Genomic DNA, 14257 nt, shown 5'->3' with positions numbered 1-14257 from the left:
ATTCACCACCATGAGTGACCGCTGACCTCCTCTGCATTCTCCCCATAAGTGACCACTAACCAGTTTTGCAGTCATTTCCATGATAGCGACTGCTGAGCTCTTCTGCATTCTTCTCCATGGCGGCTGACCTCTGCATTTTCCCCTATGATTGACCGCGAACCTACTCTGGATTCTCCACAATGAGAGTGACCACTAACCTGTTCTGCTTTCACTCTCACCAGACTGACCGCTGACCTCCTCAACATTCTGCTCCATGAGTGACCACTTACAGCCTCTGCATTCTCCACCATGAATGATCACTGATCTCCTCTGTATTGACCCAAACGAGAGTGACCGCTGACATCTGTAATCACCTGATCGAGAGTGACCGCCGACCTCGTCTGCATTCTCCTCCATGCGACCTCTGAATTCCTCTGCATTCTCCTCCATGAGTAATCGCTGATCTCCTCTGCATTCACCAGCATGAGTGACCGCTGCCTCCTCTGCATTCTCCCCATAAGTGACCACTAACCTCTTTTGCATTTACTTCCATGAGAGTGACCGCTGATCTCTTCTGCATTTTCCTCCATTAATGACCACTGATCTCTGCATTCTCATGCATTAGTGACCACTGACCTCCTCTGCTTTCACCACCACGAAAGTTGTCCGCTAGCATCATTTTCATACTCCTCAATGAGAGTGACCACTAATCTCCTCTGCATTCAATCCCATGAGTGACCGCTGATCGCTTCTACATTCTAATCCACTTGTGACCACTGCCCTCCTCTGCATTCTCGTCCATGATTGACCGCTGTACTTCTCTGCATTCACCCCCATGAGAGTAATCCCTGATTTCGTTTGCATTCTCCTCCATGGATGACTGTTAACCTCCTCTGCTTTTGCTTGCATCAGAGCGACCGCTGACCTCCTCTGCATTCTCCTCCGTGTGACCACTGAATTCCTCTGCATTCTCCTCCATGAGTGAACACTGACCTCCTCTGCATTCACCTCCATGAGAGTGACTGCTGACCTCCTGTGCATTCAACCCCATGAGAGTGACCAATGATCTCCTCTGCATTCACCACAATGAGAGTGACTGCTAACCTGCTCTGCATTCACCCCCAGCAGAGTGAATGCTGACCTCCTCTGCATTCACCGCCATGAGTGACTACTGACATCCTCTGCATTGTCCTCCATGTATTATCGCTAACTTCCTCTGAATTCTCCTTCATGAGAGTGACCACTGACCTCCCTCAATCTCCTCCATGAGAGTGACCGCTGACCTCCTCTGCATTTTCCCCATGAGTGACCACTAACCTCTTTTGCAGTCATTTCCATGATAGCGACTGCTGACCTCTTCTGCATTTTCCCCCATGAGTGACCACTAAACTGTTCTGCATTCACCCGCACCAGAGTGACTGTTGACCTCCTCAACATTCTGCTCCATGAGTGACCACTTACAGCCTCTGCATTCTCCTCCATGTATGATCGCTGATCTCCTCTGTATTGACCCGAACGAGAGTGACCACTGACCTTTGTATTCACCTGAACGAGAGTGAGCGCCGACCTCCTCTGCATTCACCGCCATGAGAGTGACCGCTGCCTCCTCTGCATTCTCGACATAAGTGACCACTAACCTCTTTTGCATTTACGTCCATGAGAGTGACTGCTGATCTCTTCTGCATTCTCCTCCATTAGTGACCAACAACATCCTCTGCTTTCACCGCCACGAGAGTTGTCCTCTAGCATTATTTGCATACTCCTCAATGAGAGTGACCTCTAATCTCCTCTGCATTCAATCCCATGAGTGACAGCTGAACGCTTCTACATTCTAATCCATGAGTGACCACAGACCTCCTCTGTGTTCTCCCCCATGTGTGACTGCTGACCTCCTCTGCATTCTCGTCCATGAGTGAAGGCTAACCTCCTCTGCATTCACCACAATGAGAGTGACCGCTAACAAGCTCTGTATTCACTCCCACCAGTGTGACCACTAACCTCCTTCGTATTCTCCTCCATGAGTGACCACTGACATCCTCTGCATTCACCCCCGTGAGAGAGACTGCTGACCTCATCTGCATTCAGTTCCATGAGAGTGACTGCTGACCTCTGTATTCACCAGAACGAGAGTAACCGCTGACCTCCTCTGCATTCTCCTCCATGTGACCTCTGAATTCATCTGCATTCTCCGCCATGTATGATCACTGATCTCCTCTGCATTCACCACCATGAGAGACCGCTGACCTCCTCTGCATTCTCCCCATAAGTGACCACTAACCAGTTTTGCAGTCATTTCCATGATAGCGACTGCTGAGCTCTTCTGCATTGTTCTCCATGGCGGCTGACCTCTGCATTTTCCCCCATGAATGACCACTAACCTACTCTGGATTCTCCACAATGAGAGTGACCACTAACCTGTTCTGCTTTCACTCTCACCAGACTGACCGCTGACCTCCTCAACATTCTGCTCCATGAGTGACCACTTACAGCCTCTGCATTCTCCTCCATGAATGATCACTGATCTCCTCTGTATTGACCCAAACGAGAGTGACCGCTGACATCTGTAATCACCTGATCGAGAGTGACCGCCGACCTCGTCTGCATTCTCCTCCATGCGACCTCTGAATTCCTCTGCATTCTCCTCCATGAGTAATCGCTGATCTCCTCTGCATTCACCAGCATGAGTGACCGCTGCCTCCTCTGCAATCTCCCCATAAGTGACCACTAACCTCTTTTGCATTTACTTCCATGAGAGTGACCGCTGATCTCTTCTGCATTCTCATCCATTAGTGACCACCAACCTCCTCTGCTTTCACCGCCACGAGAGTTGTCCGCTAGCATTATTTGCATATGCCTCAATGAGAGTGACCACTAATCTCCTCTGCATTCAATCCCATGAGTGACCACTGAGTTCCTCTGCATTCACCGCCATGAGAGTAACCGCTGCCTCCTCTGCATTCTCCCCATAAGTGACCACTAACCTCTTTTGCATTTACTTCCATGAGAGTGACCGCTGATCTCTTCTGCATTTTCCTCCATTAATGACCACTGATCTCTGCATTCTCATGCATTAGTGACCACTGACCTCCTTTGCTTTCACCACCACGAAAGTTGTCCGCTAGCATCATTTTCATACTCCTCAATGAGAGTGACCACTAATCTCCTCTGCATTCAATCCCATGAGTGACCGCTGACCGCTTCTACATTCTAATCCACTTGTGACCACTGCCCTCCTCTGCATTCTCGTCCATGATTGACCGCTGTACTTCTCTGCATTCACCCCCATGAGAGTAATCCCTGATTTCGTTTGCATTCTCCTCCATGGATGACTGTTAACCTCCTCTGCTTTTATTTGCATCAGAGTGACCGCTGACCTCCTCTGCATTCTCCTCCGTGTGACCACTGAATTCCTCTGCATTCTCCTCCATGGGTGAACACTGACCTCCTCTGCATTCACCACAATGAGAGTGACCGCTAACCAGATCTGCATTCACTCCCACCAGTGTCACCACTAACCTCCTTCGTATTCTCCTCCATGAGTGACCACTGACATCCTCTGCATTCTCCTCCATGGGTGCTGACCTCTGCATTTTCCCTAATGAATGACCGCTAATCTCCTCTGGATTTGCCACAATCAGAGTGACCACTAACCTGCTCTGCATTCATTCTCACCAGCGTGACCGCTGTTGTCCTCAACATTCTGCTCCATGAGTGACCACTTACAGCCTCTGCATTCTCCTCCATGAGAGTGACCTCTGATCTCCTGTGTATTCAACCCCATGAGATTGACCAATGACCTCCTCTGCATTCACCACAATGAGAGTGACTGCTAACCTGCTATGCCTTCACCCCCACCAGAGTGACCAATGACCTCCTCTGCATTCTCCCCATAAGTGACCACTAACCTCTTTTGCATTTACTTCCATGAGAGTGACCGCTGATCTCTTCTGCATTCTCCTCCATTTGTGACCAACAACCTTGTCTTTCACCACCACTAGAGTTGTCCTCTAGCATTATTTGCATACTCCACAATGAGAGTGACCACTAATCTCCTCTGCATTCTAATCCATGAGTGACCACTGACCTCTGTGTTCTCCCCCATGTGTGACTGCTGACCTCCTCTGCATTCTCGTCCATGAGTGAAGGCTAACCTCCTCTGCATTCACCACAATGAGTGTGACCGCTAACCGGCTCTGCATTCACTCCCACCAGTGTGACCACTAACCTCCTTCGTATTCTCCTCCATGAGTGACCACTGACATCCTCTGCATTCTCCTCCATGGGTGCTGACCTCTGCATTTTCCCTAATGAATGACCGCTAATCTCCTCTGGATTTGCCACAATCAGAGTGACCACTAACCTGCTCTGCATTCATTCTCACCAGCGTGACCGCTGTTGTCCTCAACATTCTGCTCCATGAGTGACCACTTACAGCCTCTGCATTCTCCTCCATGAGAGTGACTGCTAACCTGCTCTGCATTCTCCTCCATGAGAGTGACCTCTGATCTCCTGTGTATTCACCCCCACCAGAGTGACCGCTGACCTCCTCTGCATTCACCGCCTTGAATGACCACTGACATCCTCTGCATTCTCCTCCCTGAATGACTGCTGGCTTCCTCTGCTTTCATCCCCATGAGAGTGACCACTGACCTCCTCAGCATTCCCCTCCATGGATGCTGACCTCTGCATTTTCCCCCATGAGTGACCGCTAACCTACTCTGGATTCTCCACAATTAGAGTGACCACTAACCTGTTCTGCATTCACCCGCTGCAGAGTGACGGCTGCCCTCCACAACATTCTACTCCGTGAGTGACCACTTACAGCCTTTGCATTCTCCTCCATGTATGATCGCTGATATCCTCTGTATTCACCCGAACGAGAGTGACCGCCGACCTCCTCTGCATTCTGCTCCATGCGTCCTCAGAGTTCCTCTGCATTCACCGCCATGAGAGTGACCGCTGCCTCCTCTGCATTCTCCCCATAAGTGACCACTAACCTCTTTTGCATTTACTTCCATGAGAGTGACCGCTGATCTCTTCTGCATTCTCCTCCATTAGTGACCACCAACCTCCTCTGCTTTCACCACCACTAGAGTTGTCCGTTAGCATCATTTGCATACTCCTCAATGAGAGTGACCACTAATCTCCTCTGCATTCAATCCCATGAGTGACCGCTGACCGCTTCTACATTCTAATCCATGAGTGACAACAGAACTCCTCTGTGTTCTCCCCCATGTGTGACTGCTGACCCCCTCTGCATTCTCGTCCATGATTGACCACTGTACTTCTCTGCATTCACCCCCATGAGAGTGTTCGCTGCCTCCTCTGCATTCTCGTCCATGAGTCAAGGCTAGCCTCCTCTGCATTCACCACAGTGAGAGTGACCGCTAACCAGCTCTGCATTCACTCCCAGCAGTGTTACCACTAACCTCCTTCGTATTCTCCTCCATGAGTGACCACTGACATCCTCTGCATTCTCCTCCATGGGTGTTGACCTCTGCATTTTCCCCCATGAATGACCGCTAACCTCCTCTGGATTCGCCACAATCAGTGTGACCACTAACCTGCTCTGCATTCATTCTCACCAGCGTGACCGCTGATGTCCGCATCATTCTGCTCCATGAGTGACCATTTACAGCCTCTGCATTCTCCTCCATGAGAGTGACCTCTGATCTCCTGTGTATTCACCCCCACCAGAGTGACCGCTGACCTCCTCTGCATTCACCGCCTTGAATGACCACTGACATCCTCTGCATTCTCCTCCCTGAATGACTGCTGGCTTCCTCTGCTTTCATCCCCATGAGAGTGACCAGTAACCTCCTCAGCATTCCCCTCCATGGGTGCTGACCTCTGCATTTCCCCCATGAGTGACCACTAACCTACTCTGGATTCTCTACAATGAGAGTGACCACTAGCCCGTTCTGCATTCATCCGCTGCAGGGTGACCGCTGACCTCCTCAACATTCTGCTCTGTGAGTGACCTTTAAAGCCTCTGCATTCTCCTCCATGCATGATCGCTGATCTCCTCTGTATTCACCCGAATGAGAGTGACAGCTGACCTCCCCTGCATTCTCCTCCCTGAATGACTGCTGGCTTCCTCTGCTTTCATCCCCATGAGAGTGACCGCTGACCTCTTCTGCATTTTCCTCCATGGGAGCTGACCTCTGCATTTTCCCCCATGAGTGACCGCTAACCTATTCTGGATTCACCACAATGAGAGTGCCCACTAACCTGTTCTGCATTCACCCGCTGCAGAGTGACGGCTGCCCTCCTCAACATTCTGCTCCGTGAGTGACCACTTACAGCCTTTGCATTCTCCTCCATGTATGATCGCTGATCACCTCTGTATTCATCCGAACGAGAGTGACCGCCGACCTCCTCTGCATTCTCCCCATAAGTTACCACTAACCTCTTTTGCATTTACTTCCATGAGAGTGACCGTTGATCTCTTCTGCATTCTCTTCCATTAGTGACCAACAACCTCCTCTGCTTTCATCACCTCTAGAGTTGTCCGCTAGCATTATTTGCATACTCCTCAATGAGAGTGACCACTAATCTCCTCTGCATTCAATCCCATGAGTGACCGCTGACCGCTTCTACATTCTAATCCATGAGTGACCACAGACCTCCTCTGTGTTCTCCTCCATGAGTGACCACTGACATCCTCTGCATTCTCCTCCATGGGTGCTGACCTCTGCATTTTCCCCCATGAATGACCGCTAATCTCCTCTGGATTCGCCACAATCAGAGTGACCACTAACCTGCTCTGCATTCATTCTCACCAGCGTGACTGCTGACGTCCTCAACATTCTGCTCCATGAGTGACCACTTACAGCCTCCGCATTCTCCTCCATGAGAGTGACTGCTGACCTCCTGTGTATTCAACCCCACGAGAGTGATCACTGACCTCCTTTGCATTCTCGTCCATCAGTGACTGCTAAACTACACTGCATTCACCACCACAAGTGACCGCTTAAGTCGTATGCATTCAGCCACATGAGAATGACCGCTGACCTCCTGTACATTCAAACCCATAAGAGTGATTACTAACTTCCTCTGCATCCTCTCCCATGAGAGATTCCGCTGACCTTCCCTGCATTCTCCCTCATGAATGTGACTGCTAACCTCTTCTGCATTCTCCTCATGAGTGGCTGTTGAACTCCTCTGCATTCACTTGCATGAGTGACCACTGTTCTCATCTGCATTCTCCTCCACGAGAGTAACTGCCGACCTCCTGTGCATTCAACCGCATGAGAGTGACCACCGACCTCCTCAGCTTTCACCACCATAAGAGTTGTCCGCTAACATCATTTGCATAGTCCTCAATGAGAGTGACCACTAATCTCCTCTGCATTCAATCCCATGAGTGACCCCTGACCTCTTCTACATTCTAATCCACGTGTGACCACTGACTCCTCTGCATTCTCATCCATGATTTACTGCTGACCTTCTCTGCATTCAGCCCCATGAGAGTGATCGCTGATTTCCTTTGCATTCTCCTCCATGGATGACTGTTTACCTCCTCTGCATTCTCTTGCATCAGAGTGACCGCTGACCTCCTCTGCATTTTCCTCCATGAGTGAAGGCTAACCTCCTCTGCATTCACCACAATGAGAGTGACCGCTAACCAGCTCTGCATTCACTCCCTCCAATGTGACCATTGACCTCCTTCGTATTCTCCTCCATGAGTGACCACTGACATCCTCTGCATTCTCCTCCATGGGTGCTAACCTCTGCATTTTCCCCCATGAATGACTGCTAATCTCCTCTGGATTCGCCACAATCAGAGTGACCACTAATCTGCTGTGCATTCACCCTCACCAGCGTGACCGCTGATGTCCTCAACATTCTGCTCCATGAGTGACCACTTACAGCCTCTGCATTCTCCTCCATGAGAGTGACTGCTGACCTCCTGTGCATTCAACCCCACGAGAGTGATCACTGACCTCCTCTGCATTCACCACGAGAGTGACCGCTAACCTGCTCTGCATTCACCCCCACCAGAGTGACTGCTGACCTCTTCTGCATTCTCCACCATGAGTGACCACTGACATCCTCTGCATTGTCCTGCATGTATGATTGCTATCTTCCTCCGAATTCTCCCCCATGAGAGTGACCACTGACCTCCTTCATTCTCCTCCATGAGAGTGATTGTTGACCTCCTCTGCATTTTCCCCATGAGTGACCAATAACCTCTTTTGCAGTCACTTCCATGAGAGTGACTGTTGACCTCTGCATTCTACTCCAAGTGTGACCACTGACCTCCTCTGCATTTACTTCCATGAGAGTGACCGCTGATCTCTTCTGCATTCTCCTCCATTAGAGGCCACTGATCTCTGCATTCTCCTCCATTTGTGACCACTGACCTCCCCTGCTTTCACCTCCATGAATGTTGTCCGCTAGCATCATTTGGATACTCCTCAATGAGAGTGACCACTAATCTCCTCTGCATTCAATCCCATGAGTGACCGCTGACCTCTTCTACATTCTAATCCATGAGTGACCACTGACCTCCTCTGCATTCTCCTCCATGTGTGACTGTTGATGTCTTATGTATTTTCGCCATGAGTGACCACTAACCTCTTTTTCAGTCATTTCCATGATAGCGACTGCTGACCTCTTCTGAATTTTTCTCCATGGGTGCTAACCTCTGCATTTTCCCCCATGAGTGACCGCTAACCTCCTCTGCATTCACCACAGTGAGAGTGACCACTAACCTCTTTTGCAGTCACTTCCATGAGAGTAACTGCTGACCTCTGCATTCTACTCTAAGTACTCCACTGACCTCATCTGCATTCAGTTCCATGAGAGTGACTGCTGACCTCTGTATTCACCCGAACGAGAGTGACTGCTGACCTCCTGTGCATTCTCCTCCATGTGACCTCTGAATTGCACTGCATTCTCCTGCATTCTCCTCCATGAGTGACCACTGACATCCTCTGCATTCTCCTCCATGTATAATCGCTGATCTCCTCTGCATTCACCACCATGAGTGACCGCTGATCTCCTCTGCATTCTTGCCATAAGTGACCACTAACCTCTTTTGCATTTACTTCCATGAGAGTGACCGCTGATCTCTTCTGCATTCTCCTCCATTAGTGACCACCAACCTCCTCTGCTTTTACCACCACTAGAGTTGTCCGTTAGCATCATTTGCATACTCCTCAATGAGAGTGACCACTAATCTGCTCTGCATTCAATCCCATGAGTGACCGCTGAACGCTTCTACATTCTAATCCATGATTGACCACTGACCTCCTCTGTGTTCTCGTCCATGATTGACCGCTGTACTTCTCTGCATTCACCCCCATGAGAGTAATCGCTGACTTCCTTTGCATTCTCCTCCATGGATGACTGTTAACCTCCTCTGCTTTTTTGTGCATCGGAGTGACCGCTGAATTCCTCTGCATTCTCCTCCAGGGGTGAACACTGACTTCCTCTGCATTCTCCTCCATGTATGATCTCTAACCTCCTCTGAATTCTCCCTCATGAGAGTGACCACTGAACTCCTTCAATCTCCTCCATGAGAGTGGCGGCTGACCTCCTCTGAATTTTCCCCATGAGTGACCACTAACCTCTTTTGCAGTCATTTCCATGATAGCGACTGCTGACCTCTTCTGCATTCTTCTCCATGGGTGCTGACCTCTGCATGTTCCCCCATGAGTGACCGCTAACCTACTCTGGATTTACCACAATGAGAGTGACCACTAACCTGTTCTGCATTCACCCGCTGCAGAGTGACCGCTGACCTCCTCAACATTCTGCTCCATGATTGACCACTTACAGCCTCTGCATTCTCCACCATGTATGATCGCTGATCTCCTCTGTATTCACCCGAATGAGAGTGACCGCCGACCTCCTCTGCATTCTCCTCCATGCGACCTCTGAGTTCCTCTGCATTCTCCTCCATGAGTGATCGCTGATCTCCTCTGCATTCACCGCCATGAGAGTGACCACTAACCTCTTTTGCATTTAGTTCCATGAGAGTGACCACTGACCTCCACTGCATTCACCCAAACGAGAGTGACTGCTGACCTCCTCTGCATTCACTGCCATGAGTGACCACTGACATCCTCTGCATTCTCCTCCATATATGATCGCTAACCTCCTCTGAATTCTCCCTCGTGAGAGTGACCACTGACCTCCTTCATTCACCTGCACCAGAGTGACCGCTGACCTCCGCAACATTCTGCTCCATGAGTGACCACTTACAGCCTCTGCATTCTCCATGATGTATGATCGCTGATCTCCTCTGTATTGACCCAAACGAGAGTGACCGCCAACCTCTGTATTCACCCGAATGAGAGTGACCGCGACCTCCTCTGCATTCTTCTCCATGCGACCTCTGAATGCCTCTGCATTCTCCTCCATGAGTGATCGCTGATCTCCTCTGCATTCACCGCCATGAGAGTGACCACTGCCTCCTCTGTATTCTCCCCATAAGTGACCACTAACCTCTTTTGCATTTAGTTCCATGAGAGTGACCACTGACCTCCACTGCATTCACCCGAACGAGAGTGACCGCTGACCTCCTCTGCTTTGTCCTCCATATATGATCGCTAACCTCCTCTGAATTCTCCCTCATGAGAGTGACCACTGACCTCCTTCATTCTCCTCCATGAGAGTGACCGCTGACCTCCTCTGCATTTTCCCCATGAGTGACCACTAACCTCTTTTGCAGTCATTTCCATAATAGCGACTGCTGACCTCCTCTGCATTTTCCCCCATGAGTGACCGCTAACCTACTCTGGATTCACCACAATGCGAGTGACCACTAACCTGTTCTGCTTTCACCCGCACCAGAGTAACTGGTGACCTCCTCAACATTCTGCTCCATGAGTGTCCACTTACAGCCTCTGCATTCTCCTCCATGTATGATCGCTGATCTCCTCTGTATTGATCCGAATGAGAGTGACCGCCGACCTATGTATTCACCTGAACGAGAGTGACCGCCAACCTCTTCTGCATTCACCCCATGAGAGTGACCGCTGATCTCCTCTACATTCTCCCCATGAGTGACTTGTGTCCTCTGCATTCTCCTCCATGAGTGACCAGTGAACTCCTCTGCATTTCTCATGCATGAGTGACCACTAACCTCCATATTAATGAATGTGCAGAGTATCCAATTCTGCAAACTAACAAATGGTTAATTATTGCATGTGTATCAAATCCATATCATTAATGGGGTGCATCCATTTTATATTGCTTATTCTATATCATGCCTGATTTTATGGTGGGTGCTTCAGAATGCATTGCTGAAATTGGAATAGTTTTATTACTTTTGCCTGTACCATGGTACAGTGAAAAGCCTGTCCTGCGTATTGTTCATACAGATCAAATTATTACATAGTGTATTGAAGAAGTACAAGGTAAACCAATGCAAAATGCTACAGAGAAAGTGTAGTGCAAGTAACAGGTAATCAAAAAAAGGAGCAAGATGATAACGATGTTGACTGTGAGCTGAAGATCCTATCTTATATAACCATATAACAATCACAGCACGGAAACAGGCCATTCCGGCCCTCCTAGTCCGTGCCAAACTCATTAATCTCACCTAGTCCCACCTACACGCACTCAGCCCATAAACCTCCACTCCTTTCCTGTCCATATACCTATCCAATTTTACCTTAAATGACACAACTGAACTGGCCTCTGCGACTTCTACAGGAAGCTCATTCCACACAGCTATCACTCTCTGAGTAAAGAAATACCCCCTCGTGTTTCCCTTAAACTTTTTCCCCTAACTCTCAAATCATGTCCTCTCGTTTGAATCTCCCCTACTCTCAATGGAAACAGCCTATTCACGTCAACTCTATCTATCCCTCTCAACATTTTAAATACCTCGATCAAATCCCCCCTCAACCTTCTACGCTCCAATGAATAGAGACCTAACTTGTTCAACCTTTCTCTGTAACTTAAGTGCTGAAATCCAGGTTACATCCTAGTAAATCGTCTCTGCACTCTCTCTAATTTATTGATATCTTTCCTATAATTTGGTGACCAGAACTTTACACAATATTCCAAATTTGGCCTTACCAATGCCTTGTACAATTTTAACATTACATCCCAACTTCTGTACTCAATGCTCTGATTTATAAAGGCCAGCGTTCCAAAAGCCTTCTTCACCACCCTATCTACATGAGACTCCACCTTCAGGGAACTATGCACAGTTATTCCTAGATCTCTCTGTTCCACTGCATTCCTCAATGCCCTACCATTTACCCTGTATGTTCTATTTGGATTATTCCTGCCAAAATGTAGAACCTCACACTTCTCAGCATTAAACTTCATCTGCCAACGTTCAGCCCATTCTTCAAAACCGGCAAAAATCTCCCTGCAAGCTTTGAAAACCCACCTCATTGTAGTAGGGAAACATTCAATAGTCTTAATTATCCCTGAAGGCAAATATTTGACTACTCCCTTTGGAAAATTAAAGGTTAGCGACTGTATGATAGGCGTGCACTCCAAAACAAAGATTTTGCATAGTATGTAACAACTCTAAAAGAACTGAAATTGCTCAACATGTTTTCTCGGTAAATGCAAAATGCAGCAATAAAGAGGTGTGCCGTATTTTGTCAGCCAAGACATTGGAACATTTGACAACCCACAACCTCATCTCTCATAGCTGGGAAGAGCTGGATATGCTAGAGAATTCTAGTTCTGATTACTTTTAAGAAAGGAGGTAAATTTGGCTGATAGTTAGAGGGCTCAAACTGCACTCTGTCGCATGAGAACATAAGATATAGAAACAGGAGTCAGCAATCCAGTCCATCGAGCCTGTTCTGCTATTCAATAAGATCTTTGCTGATCTAGCCGTGGACTCAGGTCCACCTATCTCCCTTTTTCCCCATTACTTTTAATTCCCCTTACTATGCAAAGTCTATTTAACTGTATTTAAATCTATTTAATAAAGTATCCTTTACTGTTTCTTTAGGCAAAGATTTCCCCAAATTCAGTACTGTAGGGAAAAGCAGTTTCTCATCAACTCCATCTCAAATCTATTTCCTCAAATTTTGAGGCTAAGTCCCCAAGTTCTAGACTCAATTACCAGTAGAAACAACTTTCCTGCCTCTATATCTATTCCTTTCATATTTTATATGTTTCAGTTAGATCCCCTTTCATTTTAGTGACTCAATTTCTTCTAATAGGCTACCCCTCCTCATCTCTGGAACCAACCTGGTGAACCTGTTCTGCACCACCTCCAAAGCCAATATATATTCCATCAAATAAAGAGACCAGAACTGCACGCAGTACTCCAGGTGAGGCCTCACAAATACCCTGTACAGTTGAAGTGTAACCTCCTTGCTGTTAAATTCAAACCTTCTAGCAATGGTCAACATTCCATTTGCATTTAAACCAACCTCTTGTGATTCATACACCAACACTCCCAAGTTTCTCTACACAGTAGAATGCTGCAATCTTACACCATTTAAGAAATAATCTGCTCTTCCATTTTCCATTTCCATATGTTAGGATGTTTTTCATTGACTATAGCTCAGCATTTACACAATACCATCATTCCCACAATCTTGATTGATAAGTTACAGAACCTGGGTCTCTGTATGTCTCTCTGCGAGTTGGTAGAATCTCAGGTGGTGATGAGAGGGTGTACAGGAGTGAGATATGCCAACTAGTGGAATGGCGTCAAAGCAAAAACCTGGCACTCAACGTCAGTAAGATGAAAGAGCTGATTATGGAGTTCAGGAAGGGTAAGACAAAAGAATACACACCAATCCTCATAGAGGGATCAGAAGTGGAGAGAATGAGCAGTTTCAAGTTCCTGGGGGGTCAAGATCTCTGAGGACCTAAGCTGGTCCCAACATATTGATGCAGTTATAAAGAAGACAAGACGGTGACTATACTTCATTAGGAATTTGAGGAGATTTTGTATGTCAACAAATACACTCAAAAACTTCAATAATGTACTGTGGAGAGCATTCTGACAGGCTGCATCACTGTCTGTTGTGGGGGGGGGGGGTGGCTACTGCACAGGACCGAAAGAAGCTGCAGAGGTTTGTAAATTTAGTCGACTCCATCTTGGGTACTGGCTTACAAAGTACCCAGGACATCTTCAGGGAGTGTTGTCTTAGAAAGACAGCATCCATTATTAAGGCCCCCAGCACCCAGGACATGTCCTTTTCTCACTGTTTCCATCAGGTAGGAGGTACAGAAGCCTGAAGGCACACGCTCATCAATTCAGGAAGAGCTTCTTCCTCTCTGCCATCTGATTCTTAAATGGACGTTGAACCTGTGAACACTACCTTACTTTTTTAATACA

Source organism: Hemitrygon akajei, chromosome 10, assembly GCF_048418815.1.
Source record: "Hemitrygon akajei chromosome 10, sHemAka1.3, whole genome shotgun sequence".
In the NCBI taxonomy this organism is placed as follows: Eukaryota; Metazoa; Chordata; class Chondrichthyes; order Myliobatiformes; family Dasyatidae; genus Hemitrygon; species Hemitrygon akajei.
The sequence above is the reverse complement of the archived record's forward strand: the minus strand, read 5'-3'. Positions refer to the sequence as shown.